The 17,500-nt window shown below is 45.3% G+C and overlaps 17 non-coding genes across 17 annotated transcripts; 8 read left to right on the top strand and 9 right to left on the bottom strand.

The window, feature by feature from the left end:
• Positions 1–131: 131 nt before the first annotated feature.
• Positions 132–204, top strand: TRNAR-ACG (transfer RNA arginine (anticodon ACG)). The gene has a single exon. It is a non-coding gene; the product is annotated as a tRNA-Arg (tRNA).
• A 1,009-nt stretch (positions 205–1,213) lies between these two features.
• On the bottom strand, positions 1,214–1,320 carry LOC147705520 (U6 spliceosomal RNA). Its single transcript, XR_015298303.1, has one exon. It is a non-coding gene; the product is annotated as a U6 spliceosomal RNA (small nuclear RNA).
• A 1,795-nt stretch (positions 1,321–3,115) lies between these two features.
• Positions 3,116–3,222, bottom strand: LOC147705519 (U6 spliceosomal RNA). Its single transcript, XR_015298131.1, has one exon. It is a non-coding gene; the product is annotated as a U6 spliceosomal RNA (small nuclear RNA).
• A 716-nt stretch (positions 3,223–3,938) lies between these two features.
• Positions 3,939–4,011, top strand: TRNAR-ACG (transfer RNA arginine (anticodon ACG)). The gene has a single exon. It is a non-coding gene; the product is annotated as a tRNA-Arg (tRNA).
• Positions 4,012–5,024: 1,013 nt separating this feature from the next.
• On the bottom strand, positions 5,025–5,131 carry LOC147705517 (U6 spliceosomal RNA). The gene has a single exon (XR_015298268.1). It is a non-coding gene; the product is annotated as a U6 spliceosomal RNA (small nuclear RNA).
• Positions 5,132–5,849: 718 nt separating this feature from the next.
• On the top strand, positions 5,850–5,922 carry TRNAR-ACG (transfer RNA arginine (anticodon ACG)). Its single transcript has one exon. It is a non-coding gene; the product is annotated as a tRNA-Arg (tRNA).
• A 1,013-nt stretch (positions 5,923–6,935) lies between these two features.
• On the bottom strand, positions 6,936–7,042 carry LOC147705515 (U6 spliceosomal RNA). The gene has a single exon (XR_015298130.1). It is a non-coding gene; the product is annotated as a U6 spliceosomal RNA (small nuclear RNA).
• A 1,802-nt stretch (positions 7,043–8,844) lies between these two features.
• On the bottom strand, positions 8,845–8,951 carry LOC147705514 (U6 spliceosomal RNA). The gene has a single exon (XR_015298129.1). It is a non-coding gene; the product is annotated as a U6 spliceosomal RNA (small nuclear RNA).
• Positions 8,952–9,669: 718 nt separating this feature from the next.
• TRNAR-ACG (transfer RNA arginine (anticodon ACG)) lies at positions 9,670–9,742 on the top strand. The gene has a single exon. It is a non-coding gene; the product is annotated as a tRNA-Arg (tRNA).
• Positions 9,743–10,755: 1,013 nt separating this feature from the next.
• LOC147705512 (U6 spliceosomal RNA) lies at positions 10,756–10,862 on the bottom strand. Its single transcript, XR_015298128.1, has one exon. It is a non-coding gene; the product is annotated as a U6 spliceosomal RNA (small nuclear RNA).
• A 711-nt stretch (positions 10,863–11,573) lies between these two features.
• Positions 11,574–11,646, top strand: TRNAR-ACG (transfer RNA arginine (anticodon ACG)). Its single transcript has one exon. It is a non-coding gene; the product is annotated as a tRNA-Arg (tRNA).
• Positions 11,647–12,657: 1,011 nt separating this feature from the next.
• On the bottom strand, positions 12,658–12,764 carry LOC147705510 (U6 spliceosomal RNA). The gene has a single exon (XR_015298127.1). It is a non-coding gene; the product is annotated as a U6 spliceosomal RNA (small nuclear RNA).
• Positions 12,765–13,482: 718 nt separating this feature from the next.
• Positions 13,483–13,555, top strand: TRNAR-ACG (transfer RNA arginine (anticodon ACG)). Its single transcript has one exon. It is a non-coding gene; the product is annotated as a tRNA-Arg (tRNA).
• A 1,011-nt stretch (positions 13,556–14,566) lies between these two features.
• Positions 14,567–14,673, bottom strand: LOC147705508 (U6 spliceosomal RNA). Its single transcript, XR_015298126.1, has one exon. It is a non-coding gene; the product is annotated as a U6 spliceosomal RNA (small nuclear RNA).
• A 722-nt stretch (positions 14,674–15,395) lies between these two features.
• TRNAR-ACG (transfer RNA arginine (anticodon ACG)) lies at positions 15,396–15,468 on the top strand. Its single transcript has one exon. It is a non-coding gene; the product is annotated as a tRNA-Arg (tRNA).
• Positions 15,469–16,478: 1,010 nt separating this feature from the next.
• On the bottom strand, positions 16,479–16,585 carry LOC147705506 (U6 spliceosomal RNA). Its single transcript, XR_015298125.1, has one exon. It is a non-coding gene; the product is annotated as a U6 spliceosomal RNA (small nuclear RNA).
• A 718-nt stretch (positions 16,586–17,303) lies between these two features.
• TRNAR-ACG (transfer RNA arginine (anticodon ACG)) lies at positions 17,304–17,376 on the top strand. Its single transcript has one exon. It is a non-coding gene; the product is annotated as a tRNA-Arg (tRNA).
• Positions 17,377–17,500: the final 124 nt, after the last annotated feature.

The raw sequence follows: 17,500 nt of genomic DNA, 5'->3' as shown, positions 1-17,500 counted from the left end.
AAACTTGGGAAAACCTCACAGAACAGACTTCCAGGAGGTCAGATGGGTTTCCTTGTGCCTTCACACACACACACACACACACACACACTTTCTAGCCCACTTAAGGACAAAAGGATGCGTAAGTCTACATAGGGCCAGTGGCGCAATGGATAACGCGTCTGACTACGGATCAGAAGATTGTAGGTTCGACTCCTATCTGGCTCGGAAGGGTTGTAGGTCCCTGTTTGATTATATTCCTGTGGAATTCTTATTTACCTCAGACTTGTTGTAGGTTCAATATTCTCCAGCAGGACTCATCCAGCAGTTGTTCCACAGGTAGAGCGCAAGTAATAGGACCACAGCTAGTTAAACGTTTCCCATTTGCTGCTGGACTCTATGTGATGGCCGTCACGTGGTGTGCTGCTTTTGTATTTCAACATGGGTCCCTGATACTCTTAATTGCGAAAAAGCTTGTTGACAAAAGTGTGTGTGCGCGAGGGTCTGTGGACGTAGGCAGGTGTGTGCACTTGAATGCTTACCCATTTACATGTGTGAGAGGAACAAACCAACTCCCTGTGGGCTGCAGGCTTACAACTGGTAGCCCCAGTAGCCAGGCAGAACCACAGGTAAGGAGAGAGAGAGTTGGTCCATTATTAGAGAAGGCCCATAAGCATCTTGCACTGCTACCTTCTTCCCCTCTCAGCCACGATCGGCCAAGACCTCTCTATTAGGGTAGAGGGTGAACATTTCTTGGACCTCAGAAACTGAGGGATGTAGACCCAATATGTCCTCCAAGCGCCTAGAGACCTGGTGCCCAATCTGGCATGGTGTTTTTCAGCTTACCCGACCAATCCGGTTGCAAGGTGGACTTTAACAATACTGCTAAAAAGGCACTCCCAGACATCCCTGAGGCCTTCATTTGCATAGGCCCTGCCCTTCTCTTTGTCCTGCTTCCCACGAAGCAACACAACACTGCAGCAGTATAGATTTGGGGGTGGTGAAGAATAATGACAGTGAGGCTAAAAAAGAGAAAGAAAAGTCCCAGAAGTCCTGCAGGCTTCCTTGCTAAATGCAGCTGAACATAGAGCGCACCTTCTTTACTGCAAAGCAAATACATTAAAAATGTTGAGGAGAGACTAATTGAAAAATACATATCACGGGGACAGCACTGGGACCTGCTTTATTTTTTCAATTAGTCTTGAAAACAAAAAAGATTTCTCTCCTAAAAGCTGTTAAAAATATGGATCGCTTCACGAATTTGCGTGTCATCCTTGCGCAGGGGCCATGCTAATCTTCTCTGTATCGTTCCAATTTTAGTATATGTGCTGCCGAAGCGAGCACACTTTATTGATGAACTGACAATGTTTATAAACTCTCTAAATCTACAGTCTCTAGACATAGGGTGGCCTGGCAGAGATGCTCAGATGGGCAGTACGCATTCAAATCTGAGCCAATGGTCAAAAATGTATGAAGAGTAGCAATCCATTATTCTTCACTGCATTTGTGGGCAAGACTAAACACACCGTAAGTATGTAGATTATACCAGGTTTGCAAAGGCTCCTGGTTCGGGCTACAGACAAGGAGCATTGTGACGTCACGCTGCCTGTGGAACAGTGATATTAAAGGTGAAACAGCTGCACAGTAGGTTAGGTGAAGGGCTCTGAGAGTGGAAAGGCAGCATGCTTGGGTCCCTGGACAAGGTGAGCTTATGATAATGTGTCTGAATGTTCGCCTGTGTTGTAATATTAAACCCCTTATTGTTGTAAACGCCTACTTACTAAGGAGTTCTCAAGCTCAGCCCCACACAGACCTGGAACTGATTATGTTAATGCAAACTATTTAAGAAACTGAGCCTGATCTAAAAGATTTCCTTGGATCTAGGACCATTTCGCCTAGCTTTTAGGTGCTTCCTTCTCCTAAAGTCCTTTGTAAAACTTGGGAAAACCTCACAGAACAGACTTCCAGGAGGTCAGATGGGTTTCCTTGTGCCTTCACACACACACACACACTTTCTAGCCCACTTAAGGACAAAAGGATGCGTAAGTCTACATAGGGCCAGTGGCGCAATGGATAACGCGTCTGACTACGGATCAGAAGATTGTAGGTTCGACTCTTATCTGGCTCGGAAGGGTTGTAGGTCCCTGTTTGATTATATTCCTGTGGAATTCTTATTTACCTCAGACTTGTTGTAGGTTCAATATTCTCCAGCAGGACTCATCCAGCAGTTGTTCCACAGGTAGAGCGCAAGTAATAGGACCACGGCTAGTTAAACGTTTCCCATTTGCTGCTAGACTCTATGTGATGGCCGTCACGTGGTGTGCTGCTTTTGTATTTCAACATGGGTCCCTGATACTCTTAATTGCGAAAAAGCTTGTTGACAAAAGTGTGTGTGCGCGAAGGTCTGTGGACGTAGGCAGGTGTGTGCACTTGAATGCTTACCCATTTATATGAGTGAGAGGAACAAACCAACTCCCTGTGGGCTGCAGGCTTACAACTGGTAGCCCCAGTAGCCAGGCAGAACCACAGGTAAGGAGAGAGAGAAAGTTGGTCTATTAGTAGAGAAGGACCATAAGCATCTTGCACTGCTACCTTCTTCCCCTCTCGGCCACGATCGGCCAAGACCTCTCTATTAGGGTAGAGGGTGAACATTTCTTGGACCTCAGAAACTGAGGGATGTAGACCCAATATGTCCTCCAAGCGCCTAGAGACCTGGTGCCCAATCTGGCATGGTGTTTTTCAGCTTACCCGACCAATCCGGATGCAAGGTGGACTTTAACAATACTGCTAAAAAGGCACTCCCAGACATCCCTGAGGCCTTCATTTGCATAGGCCCTGCCATTCTCTTTGTCCTGCTTCCCACAAAGCAACACAACACTGCAGCAGTATAGATTTGGGGGTGGTGAAGAATAATGACAGTGAGGCTAAAAAAGAGAAAGAAAAGTCCCAGAAGTCCTGCAGGCTTCCTTGCTAAATGCAGCTGAACATAGAGCGCACCTTCTTTACTGCAAAGCAAATACATTAAAAATGTTGAGGAGAGACTAATTGAAAAATACATATTACGGGGACAGCACTGGGACCTGCTTTATTTTTTCAATTAGTCTTGAAAACAAAAAAGATTTCTCTCCTAAAAGCTGTTAAAAATATGGAACGCTTCACGAATTTGCGTGTCATCCTTGCGCAGGGGCCATGCTAATCTTCTCTGTATCGTTCCAATTTTAGTATATGTGCTGCCGAAGCGAGCACACTTTATTGATGAACTGACAATGTTTATAAACTCTCTAAATCTACAGTCTCTAGACATAGGGTGGCCTGGCAGAGATGCTCAGATGGCCAGTACGCATTCAAATCTGAGCCAATGGTCAAAAATGTATGAAGAGTAGCAATCCATTATTCTTCACTGTATTTGTGGTCCAAGATTAAACACACCGTAAGTATGTAGATTATACCAGGTTTGCAAAGGCTCCTGGTTCGGGCTACAGACAAGGAGCATTGTGACGTCACGCTGCCTGTGGAACAGTGATATTAAAGGTGAAACAGCTGCACAGTAGGTTAGGTGAAGGGCTCTGAGAGTGGAAAGGCAGCATGCTTGGGTCCCTGGACAAGGTGAGCTTATGATAATGTGTCTGAATGTTCGCCTGTGTTGTAATATTAAACCCCTTATTGTTGTAAATGCCTACTTACTAAGGAGTTCTCAAGCTCAGCCCCACACAGACCTGGAACTGATTATGTTAATGCAAACTATTTAAGAAACTGAGCCTGATCTAAAAGATTTCCTTGGATCTAGGACCATTTCGCCTAGCTTTTAGGTGCTTCCTTCTCCTAAAGTCCTTTGTAAAACTTGGGAAAACCTCACAGAACAGACTTCCAGGAGGTCAGATGGGTTTCCTTGTGCCTTCACACACACACACACACACACTTTCTAGCCCACTTAAGGACAAAAGGATGCGTAAGTCTACATAGGGCCAGTGGCGCAATGGATAACGCGTCTGACTACGGATCAGAAGATTGTAGGTTCGACTCCTATCTGGCTCGGAAGGGTTGTAGGTCCCTGTTTGATTATATTCCTGTGGAATTCTTATTTACCTCAGACTTGTTGTAGGTTCAATATTCTCCAGCACGACTCATCCAGCAGTTGTTCCACAGGTAGAGCGCAAGTAATAGGACCACGGCTAGTTAAACGTTTCCCATTTGCTGCTGGACTCTATGTGATGGCCGTCACGTGGTGTGCTGCTTTTGTATTTCAACATGGGTCCCTGATACTCTTAATTGCGAAAAAGCTTGTTGACAAAAGTGTGTGTGCGCGAGGGTCTGTGGACGTAGGCAGGTGTGTGCACTTGAATGCTTACCCATTTAGATGTGTGACAGGAACAAACCAACTCCCTGTGGGCTGCAGGCTTACAACTGGTAGCCCCAGTAGCCAGGCAGAACCACAGGTAAGGGGAGAGAGAGAAAGTTGGTCCATTATTAGAGAAGGCCCATAAGCATCTTGCACTGCTACCTTCTTCCCCTCTCAGCCACGATCGGCCAAGACCTCTCTATTAGGGTAGAGGGTGAACATTTCTTGGACCTCAGAAACTGAGGGATGTAGACCCAATATGTCCTCCAAGCGCCTAGAGACCTGGTGCCCAATCTGGCATGGTGTTTTTCAGCTTACCCTACCAATCCGGTTGCAAGGTGGACTTTAACAATACTGCTAAAAAGGCACTCCCAGACATCCCTGAGGCCTTCATTTGCATAGGCCCTGCCCTTCTCTTTGTCCTGCTTCCCACGAAGCAACACAACACTGCAGCAGTATAGATTTGGGGGTGGTGAAGAATAATGACAGTGAGGCTAAAAAAGAGAAAGAAAAGTCCCAGAAGTCCTGCAGGCTTCCTTGCTAAATGCAGCTGAACATAGAGCGCACCTTCTTTACTGCAAAGCAAATACATTAAAAATGTTGAGGAGAGACTAATTGAAAAATACATATCACGGGGACAGCACTGGGACCTGCTTTATTTTTTCAATTAGTCTTGAAAACAAAAAAGATTTCTCTCCTAAAAGCTGTTAAAAATATGGAACGCTTCACAAATTTGCGTGTCATCCTTGCGCAGGGGCCATGCTAATCTTCTCTGTATCGTTCCAATTTTAGTATATGTGCTGCCGAAGCGAGCACACTTTATTGATGAACTGACAATGTTTATAAACTCTCTAAATCTACAGTCTCTAGACATAGGGTGGCCTGGCAGAGATGCTCAGATGGCCAGTACGCATTCAAATCTGAGCCAATGGTCAAAAATGTATGAAGAGTAGAAATCCATTATTCTTCACTGCATTTGTGGTCCAAGACTAAACACACCGTAAGTATGTAGATTATACCAGGTTTGCAAAGGCTCCTGGTTCGGGCTACAGACAAGGAGCATTGTGACGTCACGCTGCCTGTGGAACAGTGATATTAAAGGTGAAACAGCTGCACAGTAGGTTAGGTGAAGGGCTCTGAGAGTGGAAAGGCAGCATGCTTGGATCCCTGGACAAGGTGAGCTTATGATAATGTGTCTGAATGTTCGCCTGTGTTGTAATATTAAACCCCTTATTCTTTTAAACGCATACTTACTAAGGAGTTCTCAAGCTCAGCCCCACACAGACCTGGAACTGATTATGTTAATGCAAACTATTTTAGAAACTGAGCCTGATCTAAAAGATTTCCTTGGATCTAGGACCATTTCGCCTAGCTTTTAGGTGCTTCCTTCTCCTAAAGTCCTTTGTAAAACTTGGGAAAACCTCACAGAACAGACTTCCAGGAGGTCAGATGGGTTTCCTTGTGCCTTCACACACACACACACACACACACTTTCTAGCCCACTTAAGGACAAAAGGATGCGTAAGTCTACATAGGGCCAGTGGCGCAATGGATAACGCGTCTGACTACGGATCAGAAGATTGTAGGTTCGACTCCTATCTGGCTCGGAAGGGTTGTAGGTCCCTGTTTGATTATATTCCTGTGGAATTCTTATTTACCTCAGACTTGTTGTAGGTTCAATATTCTCCAGCAGGACTCATCCAGCAGTTGTTCCACAGGTAGAGCGCAAGTAATAGGACCACGGCTAGTTAAACGTTTTCCATTTGCTGCTGGACTCTATGTGATGGCCGTCACGTGGTGTGCTGCTTTTGTATTTCAACATGGGTCCCTGATACTCTTAATTGCGAAAAAGCTTGTTGACAAAAGTGTGTGTGCGCAAGGGTCTGTGGACGTAGGCAGGTGTGTGCACTTGAATGCTTACCCATTTACATGTGTGAGAGGAACAAACCAACTCCCTGTGGGCTGCAGGCTTACAACTGGTAGCCCCAGTAGCCAGGCAGAACCACAGGTAAGGAGAGAGAGAGAAAGTTGGTCCATTATTAGAGAAGGCCCATAAGCATCTTGCACTGCTACCTTCTTCCCCTCTCAGCCACGATCGGCCAAGACCTCTCTATTAGGGTAGAGGGTGAACATTTCTTGGACCTCAGAAACTGAGGGATGTAGACCCAATATGTCCTCCAAGCGCCTAGAGACCTGGTGCCCAATCTGGCATGGTGTTTTTCAGCTTACCCTACCAATCCGGTTGCAAGGTGGACTTTAACAATACTGCTAAAAAGGCACTCCCAGACATCCCTGAGGCCTTCATTTGCATAGGCCCTGCCCTTCTCTTTGTCCTGCTTCCCACGAAGCAACACAACACTGCAGCAGTATAGATTTGGGGGTGGTGAAGAATAATGACAGTGAGGCTAAAAAAGAGGAAGAAAAGTCCCAGAAGTCCTGCAGGCTTCCTTGCTAAATGCAGCTGAACATAGAGCGCACCTTCTTTACTGCAAAGCAAATACATTAAAAATGTTGAGGAGAGACTAATTGAAAAATACATATCACGGGGACAGCACTGGGACCTGCTTTATTTTTTCAATTAGTCTTGAAAACAAAAAAGATTTCTCTCCTAAAAGCTGTTAAAAATATGGAACGCTTCACGAATTTGCGTGTCATCCTTGCGCAGGGGCCATGCTAATCTTCTCTGTATCGTTCCAATTTTAGTATATGTGCTGCCGAAGCGAGCACACTTTATTGATGAACTGACAATGTTTATAAACTCTCTAAATCTACAGTCTCTAGACATAGGGTGGCCTGGCAGAGATGCTCAGATGGCCAGTACGCATTCAAATCTGAGCCAATGGTCAAAAATGTATGAAGAGTAGCAATCCATTATTCTTCACTGCATTTGTGGTCCAAGACTAAACACACCGTAAGTATGTAGATTATACCAGGTTTGCAAAGGCTCCTGGTTCGGGCTACAGACAAGGAGCATTGTGACGTCACGCTGCCTGTGGAACAGTGATATTAAAGGTGAAACAGCTGCACAGTAGGTTAGGTGAAGGGCTCTGAGAGTGGAAAGGCAGCATGCTTGGGTCCCTGAACAAGGTGAGCTTATGATAATTTGTCTGAATGTTCGCCTGTGTTGTAATATTAAACCCCTTATTGTTGTAAACGCCTACTTACTAAGGAGTTCTCAAGCTCAGCCCCACACAGACCTGGAACTGATTATGTTAATGCAAACTATTTAAGAAACTGAGCCTGATCTAAAAGATTTCCTTGGATCTAGGACCATTTCGCCTAGCTTTTAGGTGCTTCCTTCTCCTAAAGTCCTTTGTAAAACTTGGGAAAACCTCACAGAACAGACTTCCAGGAGGTCAGATGGGTTTCCTTGTGCCTTCACACACACACACACACACACACTTTCTAGCCCACTTAAGGACAAAAGGATGCGTAAGTCTACATAGGGCCAGTGGCGCAATGGATAACGCATCTGACTACGGATCAGAAGATTGTAGGTTCGACTCCTATCTGGCTCGGAAGGGTTATAGGTCCCTGTTTGATTATATTCCTGTGGAATTCTTATTTACCTCAGACTTGTTGTAGGTTCAATATTCTCCAGCAGGACTCATCCAGCAGTTGTTCCACAGGTAGAGCGCAAGTAATAGGACCACGGCTAGTTAAACGTTTCCCATTTGCTGCTGGACTCTATGTGATGGCCGTCACGTGGTGTGCTGCTTTTGTATTTCAACATGGGTCCCTGATACTCTTAATTGCGAAAAAGCTTGTTGACAAAAGTGTGTGTGCGCGAAGGTCTGTGGACGTAGGCAGGCGTGTGCACTTGAATGCTTACCCATTTACATGAGTGAGAGGAACAAACCAACTCCCTGTGGGCTGCAGGCTTACAACTGGTAGCCCCAGTAGCCAGGCAGAATCACAGGTAAGGAGAGAGAGAAAGTTGGTCTATTATTAGAGAAGGACCATAAGCATCTTGCACTGCTACCTTCTTCCCCTCTCGGCCACGATCGGCCAAGACCTCTCTATTAGGGTAGAGGGTGAACATTTCTTGGACCTCAGAAACTGAGGGATGTAGACCCAATATGTCCTCCAAGCGCCTAGAGACCTGGTGCCCAATCTGGCATGGTGTTTTTCAGCTTACCCGACCAATCCGGTTGCAAGGTGGACTTTAACAATACTGCTAAAAAGGCACTCCCAGACATCCCTGAGGCCTTCATTTGCATAGGCCCTGCCCTTCTCTTTGTCCTGCTTCCCACAAAGCAACACAACACTGCAGCAGTATAGATTTGGGGGTGGTGAAGAATAATGACAGTGAGGCTAAAAAAGAGAAAGAAAAGTCCCAGAAGTCCTGCAGGCTTCCTTGCTAAATGCAGCTGAACATAGAGCGCACCTTCTTTACTGCAAAGCAAATACATTAAAAATGTTGAGGAGAGACTAATTGAAAAATACATATTACGGGGACAGCACTGGGACCTGCTTTATTTTTTCAATTAGTCTTGAAAACAAAAAAGATTTCTCTCCTAAAAGCTGTTAAAAATATGGAACGCTTCACGAATTTGCGTGTCATCCTTGCGCAGGGGCCATGCTAATCTTCTCTGTATCGTTCCAATTTTAGTATATGTGCTGCCGAAGCGAGCACACTTTATTGATGAACTGACAATGTTTATAAACTCTCTAAATCTACAGTCTCTAGACATAGGGTGGCCTGGCAGAGATGCTCAGATGGCCAATACGCATTCAAATCTGAGCCAATGGTCAAAAATGTATGAAGAGTAGCAATCCATTATTCTTCACTGCATTTGTGGTCCAAGACTAAACACACCGTAAGTATGTAGATTATGCCAGGTTTGCAAAGGCTCCTGGTTCGGGCTACAGACAAGGAGCATTGTGACGTCACGCTGCCTGTGGAACAGTGATATTAAAGGTGAAACAGCTGCACAGTAGGTTAGGTGAAGGGCTCTGAGAGTGGAAAGGCAGCATGCTTGGATCCCTGGACAAGGTGAGCTTATGATAATGTGTCTGAATGTTCGCCTGTGTTGTAATATTAAACCCCTTATTCTTTTAAATGCCTACTTACTAAGGAGTTCTCAAGCTCAGCCCCACACAGACCTGGAACTGATTATGTTAATGCAAACTATTTAAGAAACTGAGCCTGATCTAAAAGATTTCCTTGGATCTAGGACCATTTCGCCTAGCTTTTAGGTGCTTCCTTCTCCTAAAGTCCTTTGTAAAACTTGGGAAAACCTCACAGAACAGACTTCCAGGAGGTCAGATGGGTTTCCTTGTGCCTTCACACACACACACACACACACACTTTCTAGCCCACTTAAGGACAAAAGGATGCGTAAGTCTACATAGGGCCAGTGGCGCAATGGATAACGCGTCTGACTACGGATCAGAAGATTGTAGGTTCGACTCCTATCTGGCTCGGAAGGGTTGTAGGTCCCTGTTTGATTATATTCCTGTGGAATTCTTATTTACCTCAGACTTGTTGTAGGTTCAATATTCTCCAGCAGGACTCATCCAGCAGTTGTTCCACAGGTAGAGCGCAAGTAATAGGACCACAGCTAGTTAAACGTTTCCCATTTGCTGCTGGACTCTATGTGATGGCCGTCACGTGGTGTGCTGCTTTTGTATTTCAACATGGGTCCCTGATACTCTTAATTGCGAAAAAGCTTGTTGACAAAAGTGTGTGTGCGCGAGGGTCTGTGGACGTAGGCAGGTGTGTGCACTTGAATGCTTACCCATTTACATGTGTGAGAGGAACAAACCAACTCCCTGTGGGCTGCAGGCTTACAACTGGTAGCCCCAGTAGCCAGGCAGAACCACAGGTAAGGAGAGAGAGAGAAAGTTGGTCCATTATTAGAGAAGGCCCATAAGCATCTTGCACTGCTACCTTCTTCCCCTCTCAGCCACGATCGGCCAAGACCTCTCTATTAGGGTAGAGGGTGAACATTTCTTGGACCTCAGAAACTGAGGGATGTAGACCCAATATGTCCTCCAAGCGCCTAGAGACCTGGTGCCCAATCTGGCATGGTGTTTTTCAGCTTACCCGACCAATCCGGTTGCAAGGTGGACTTTAACAATACTGCTAAAAAGGCACTCCCAGACATCCCTGAGGCCTTCATTTGCATAGGCCCTGCCCTTCTCTTTGTCCTGCTTCCCACGAAGCAACACAACACTGCAGCAGTATAGATTTGGGGGTGGTGAAGAATAATGACAGTGAGGCAAAAAAAGAGAAAGAAAAGTCCCAGAAGTCCTGCAGGCTTCCTTGCTAAATGCAGCTGAACATAGAGCGCACCTTCTTTACTGCAAAGCAAATACATTAAAAATGTTGAGGAGAGACTAATTGAAAAATACATATCACGGGGACAGCACTGGGACCTGCTTTATTTTTTCAATTAGTCTTGAAAACAAAAAAGATTTCTCTCCTAAAAGCTGTTAAAAATATGGAACGCTTCACGAATTTGCGTGTCATCCTTGCGCAGGGGCCATGCTAATCTTCTCTGTATCGTTCCAATTTTAGTATATGTGCTGCCGAAGCGAGCACACTTTATTGATCAACTGACAATGTTTATAAACTCTCTAAATCTACAGTCTCTAGACATAGGGTGGCCTGGCAGAGATGCTCAGATGGCCAGTACGCATTCAAATCTGAGCCAATGGTCAAAAATGTATGAAGAGTAGCAATCCATTATTCTTCACTGCATTTGTGGGCAAGACTAAACACACCGTAAGTATGTAGATTATACCAGGTTTGCAAAGGCTCCTGGTTCGGGCTACAGACAAGGAGCATTGTGACGTCACGCTGCCTGTGGAACAGTGATATTAAAGGTGAAACAGCTGCACAGTAGGTTAGGTAAAGGGCTCTGAGAGTGGAAAGGCAGCATGCTTGGGTCCCTGGACAAGGTGAGCTTATGATAATGTGTCTGAATGTTCGCCTGTGTTGTAATATTAAACCCCTTATTGTTGTAAACGCCTACTTACTAAGGAGTTCTCAAGCTCAGCCCCACACAGACCTGGAACTGATTATGTTAATGCAAACTATTTAAGAAACTGAGCCTGATCTAAAAGATTTCCTTGGATCTAGGACCATTTCGCCTAGCTTTTAGGTGCTTCCTTCTCCTAAAGTCCTTTGTAAAACTTGGGAAAACCTCACAGAACAGACTTCCAGGAGGTCAGATGGGTTTCCTTGTGCCTTCACACACACACACACACTTTCTAGCCCACTTAAGGACAAAAGGATGCGTAAGTCTACATAGGGCCAGTGGCGCAATGGATAACGCGTCTGACTACGGATCAGAAGATTGTAGGTTCGACTCCTATCTGGCTCGGAAGGGTTGTAGGTCCCTGTTTGATTATATTCCTGTGGAATTCTTATTTACCTCAGACTTGTTGTAGGTTCAATATTCTCCAGCAGGACTCATCCAGCAGTTGTTCCACAGGTAGAGCGCAAGTAATAGGACCAAGGCTAGTTAAACGTTTCCCATTTGCTGCTAGACTCTATGTGATGGCCGTCACGTGGTGTGCTGCTTTTGTATTTCAACATGGGTCCCTGATACTCTTAATTGCGAAAAAGCTTGTTGACAAAAGTGTGTGTGCGCGAAGGTCTGTGGACGTAGGCAGGTGTGTGCACTTGAATGCTTACCCATTTATATGAGTGAGAGGAACAAACCAACTCCCTGTGGGCTGCAGGCTTACAACTGGTAGCCCCAGTAGCCAGGCAGAACCACAGGTAAGGAGAGAGAGAAAGTTGGTCTATTAGTAGAGAAGGACCATAAGCATCTTGCACTGCTACCTTCTTCCCCTCTCGGCCACGATCGGCCAAGACCTCTCTATTAGGGTAGAGGGTGAACATTTCTTGGACCTCAGAAACTGAGGGATGTAGACCCAATATGTCCTCCAAGCGCCTAGAGACCTGGTGCCCAATCTGGCATGGTGTTTTTCAGCTTACCCGACCAATCCGGTTGCAAGGTGGACTTTAACAATACTGCTAAAAAGGCACTCCCAGACATCCCTGAGGCCTTCATTTGCATAGGCCCTGCCCTTCTCTTTGTCCTGCTTCCCACAAAGCAACACAATACTGCAGCAGTATAGATTTGGGGGTGGTGAAGAATAATGACAGTGAGGCTAAAAAAGAGAAAGAAAAGTCCCAGAAGTCCTGCAGGCTTCCTTGCTAAATGCAGCTGAACATAGAGCGCACCTTCTTTACTGCAAAGCAAATACATTAAAAATGTTGAGGAGAGACTAATTGAAAAATACATATTACGGGGACAGCACTGGGACCTGCTTTATTTTTTCAATTAGTCTTGAAAACAAAAAAGATTTCTCTCCTAAAAGCTGTTAAAAATATGGAACGCTTCACGAATTTGCGTGTCATCCTTGCGCAGGGGCCATGCTAATCTTCTCTGTATCGTTCCAATTTTAGTATATGTGCTGCCGAAGCGAGCACACTTTATTGATGAACTGACAATGTTTATAAACTCTCTAAATCTACAGTCTCTAGACATAGGGTGGCCTGGCAGAGATGCTCAGATGGCCAGTACGCATTCAAATCTGAGCCAATGGTCAAAAATGTATGAAGAGTAGCAATCCATTATTCTTCACTGTATTTGTGGTCCAAGATTAAACACACCGTAAGTATGTAGATTATACCAGGTTTGCAAAGGCTCCTGGTTCGGGCTACAGACAAGGAGCATTGTGACGTCACGCTGCCTGTGGAACAGTGATATTAAAGGTGAAACAGCTGCACAGTAGGTTAGGTGAAGGGCTCTGAGAGTGGAAAGGCAGCATGCTTGGGTCCCTGGACAAGGTGAGCTTATGATAATGTGTCTGAATGTTCGCCTGTGTTGTAATATTAAACCCCTTATTGTTGTAAATGCCTACTTACTAAGGAGTTCTCAAGCTCAGCCCCACACAGACCTGGAACTGATTATGTTAATGCAAACTATTTAAGAAACTGAGCCTGATCTAAAAGATTTCCTTGGATCTAGGACCATTTCGCCTAGCTTTTAGGTGCTTCCTTCTCCTAAAGTCCTTTGTAAAACTTGGGAAAACCTCACAGAACAGACTTCCAGGAGGTCAGATGGGTTTCCTTGTGCCTTCACACACACACACACACACACACTTTCTAGCCCACTTAAGGACAAAAGGATGCGTAAGTCTACATAGGGCCAGTGGCGCAATGGATAACGCGTCTGACTACGGATCAGAAGATTGTAGGTTCGACTCCTATCTGGCTCGGAAGGGTTGTAGGTCCCTGTTTGATTATATTCCTGTGGAATTCTTATTTACCTCAGACTTGTTGTAGGTTCAATATTCTCCAGCAGGACTCATCCAGCAGTTGTTCCACAGGTAGAGCGCAAGTAATAGGACCACTGCTAGTTAAACGTTTCCCATTTGTTGCTGGACTCTATGTGATGGCCGTCACGTGGTGTGCTGCTTTTGTATTTCAACATGGGTCCCTGATACTCTTAATTGCGAAAAAGCTTGTTGACAAAAGTGTGTGTGCGCGAAGGTCTGTGGAAGTAGGCAGGTGTGTGCACTTGAATGCTTACCCATTTACATGAGTGAGAGGAACAAACCAACTCCCTGTGGGCTGCAGGCTTACAACTGGTAGCCCCAGTAGCCAGGCAGAACCACAGGTAAGGAGAGAGAGAAAGTTGGTCTATTATTAGAGAAGGACCATAAGCATCTTGCACTGCTACCTTCTTCCCCTCTCAGCCACGATCGGCCAAGACCTCTCTATTAGGGTAGAGGGTGAACATTTCTTGGACCTCAGAAACTGAGGGATGTAGACCCAATATGTCCTCCAAGCGCCTAGAGACCTGGTGCCCAATCTGGCATGGTGTTTTTCAGCTTACCCGACCAATCCGGTTGCAAGGTGGACTTTAACAATACTGCTAAAAAGGCACTCCCAGACATCCCTGAGGCCTTCATTTGCATAGGCCCTGCCCTTCTCTTTGTCCTGCTTCCCACAAAGCAACACAACACTGCAGCAGTATAGATTTGGGGGTGGTGAAGAATAATGACAGTGAGGCTAAAAAAGAGAAAGAAAAGTCCCAGAAGTCCTGCAGGCTTCCTTGCTAAATGCAGCTGAACATAGAGCGCACCTTCTTTACTGCAAAGCAAATACATTAAAAATGTTGAGGAGAGACTAATTGAAAAATACATATCACGGGGACAGCACTGGGACCTGCTTTATTTTTTCAATTAGTCTTGAAAACAAAAAAGATTTCTCTCCTAAAAGCTGTTAAAAATATGGAACGCTTCACGAATTTGCGTGTCATCCTTGCGCAGGGGCCATGCTAATCTTCTCTGTATCGTTCCAATTTTAGTATATGTGCTGCCGAAGCGAGCACACTTTATTGATGAACTGACAATGTTTATAAACTCTCTAAATCTACAGTCTCTAGACATAGGGTGGCCTGGCAGAGATGCTCAGATGGCCAGTACGCATTCAAATCTGAGCCAATGGTCAAAAATGTATGAAGAGTAGCAATCCATTATTCTTCACTGCATTTGTGGTCCAAGACTAAACACACCGTAAGTATGTAGATTATACCAGGTTTGCAAAGGCTCCTGGTTCGGGCTACAGACAAGGAGCATTGTGACGTCACGCTGCCTGTGGAACAGTGATATTAAAGGTGAAACAGCTGCACAGTAGGTTAGGTGAAGGGCTCTGAGAGTGGAAAGGCAGCATGCTTGGGTCCCTGGACAAGGTGAGCTTATGATAATGTGTCTGAATGTTCGCCTGTGTTGTAATATTAAACCCCTTATTGTTGTAAACGCCTACTTACTAAGGAGTTCTCAAGCTCAGCCCCACACAGACCTGGAACTGATTATGTTAATGCAAACTATTTAAGAAACTGAGCCTGATCTAAAAGGTTTCCTTGGATCTAGGACCATTTCGCCTAGCTTTTAGGTGCTTCCTTCTCCTAAAGTCCTTCGTAAAACTTGGGAAAACCTCACAGAACAGACTTCCAGGAGGTCAGATGGGTTTCCTTGTGCCTTCACACACACACACACACACACACACACTTTCTAGCCCACTTAAGGACAAAAGGATGCATAAGTCTACATAGGGCCAGTGGCGCAATGGATAACGCGTCTGACTACGGATCAGAAGATTGTAGGTTCGACTCCTATCTGGCTCGGAAGGGTTGTAGGTCCCTGTTTGATTATATTCCTGTGGAATTCTTATTTACCTCAGACTTGTTGTAGGTTCAATATTCTCCAGCAGGACTCATCCAGCAGTTGTTCCACGGTAGAGCGCAAGTAATAGGACCACAGCTAGTTAAACGTTTCCCATTTGCTGCTGGACTCTATGTGATGGCCGTCATGTGGTGTGCTGCTTTTGTATTTCAACATGGGTCCCTGATACTCTTAATTGCGAAAAAGCTTGTTGACAAAAGTGTGTGTGCGCGAGGGTCTGTGGACGTAGGCAGGTGTGTGCACTTGAATGCTTACCCATTTACATGTGTGAGAGGAACAAACCAACTCCCTGTGGGCTGCAGGCTTACAACTGGTAGCCCCAGTAGCCAGGCAGAACCACAGGTAAGGAGAGAGAGAAAGTTGGTCCATTATTAGAGAAGGACCATAAGCATCTTGCACTGCTACCTTCTTCCCCTCTCGGCCACGATCGGCCAAGACCTCTCTATTAGGGTAGAGGGTGAACATTTCTTGGACCTCAGAAACTGAGGGATGTAGACCCAATATGTCCTCCAAGCGCCTAGAGACCTGGTGCCCAATCTGGCATGGTGTTTTTCAGCTTACCCGACCAATCCGGTTGCAAGGTGGACTTTAACAATACTGCTAAAAAGGCACTCCCAGACATCCCTGAGGCCTTCATTTGCATAGGCCCTGCCCTTCTCTTTGTCCTGCTTCCCACGAAGCAACACAACACTGCAGCAGTATAGATTTGGGGGTGGTGAAGAATAATGACAGTGAGGCTAAAAAAGAGAAAGAAAAGTCCCAGAAGTCCTGCAGGCTTCCTTGCTAAATGCAGCTGAACATAGAGCGCACCTTCTTTACTGCAAAGCAAATACATTAAAAATGTTGAGGAGAGACTAATTGAAAAATACATATCACGGGGACAGCACTGGGACCTGCTTTATTTTTTCAATTAGTCTTGAAAACAAAAAAGATTTCTCTCCTAAAAGCTGTTAAAAATATGGAACGCTTCACGAATTTGCGTGTCATCCTTGCGCAGGGGCCATGCTAATCTTCTCTGTATCGTTCCAATTTTAGTATATGTGCTGCCGAAGCGAGCACACTTTATTGATGAACTGACAATGTTTATAAACTCTCTAAATCGACAGTCTCTAGACATAGGGTGGCCTGGCAGAGATGCTCAGATGGCCAGTACGCATTCAAATCTGAGCCAATGGTCAAAAATGTATGAAGAGTAGCAATCCATTATTCTTCACTGCATTTGTGGTCCAAGACTAAACACACCGTAAGTATGTAGATTATACCAGGTTTGCAAAGGCTCCTGGTTCGGGCTACAGACAAGGAGCATTGTGACGTCACGCTGCCTGTGGAACAGTGATATTAAAGGTGAAACAGCTGCACAGTAGGTTAGGTGAAGGGCTCTGAGAGTGGAAAGGCAGCATGCTTGGATCCCTGGACAAGGTGAGCTTATGATAATGTGTCTGAATGTTCGCCTGTGTTGTAATATTAAACCCCTTATTCTTTTAAACGCCTACTTACTAAGGAGTTCTCAAGCTCAGCCCCACACAGACCTGGAACTGATTATGTTAATGCAAACTATTTAAGAAACTGAGCCTGATCTAAAAGATTTCCTTGGATCTAGGACCATTTCGCCTAGCTTTTAGGTGCTTCCTTCTCCTAAAGTCCTTTGTAAAACTTGGGAAAACCTCACAGAACAGACTTCCAGGAGGTCAGATGGGTTTCCTTGTGCCTTCACACACACACACATACACACACTTTCTAGCCCAATTAAGGACAAAAGGATGCGTAAGTCTACCTAGGGCCAGTGGCGCAATGGATAACGCGTCTGACTACGGATCAGAAGATTGTAGGTTCGACTCCTATCTGGCTCGGAAGGGTTGTAGGTCCCTGTTTGATTATATTCCTGTGGAATTCTTATTTACCTCAGACTTGTTGTAGGTTCAATATTCTCCAGCAGGACTCATCCAGCAGTTGTTCCACAGGTAGAGCGCAAGT

Source organism: Lissotriton vulgaris, chromosome 7 (assembly GCF_964263255.1).
Source record: "Lissotriton vulgaris chromosome 7, aLisVul1.2, whole genome shotgun sequence".
Taxonomy (NCBI): Eukaryota; Metazoa; Chordata; class Amphibia; order Caudata; family Salamandridae; genus Lissotriton; species Lissotriton vulgaris.
This window is presented reverse-complemented; position numbering and strand designations above follow the sequence as displayed.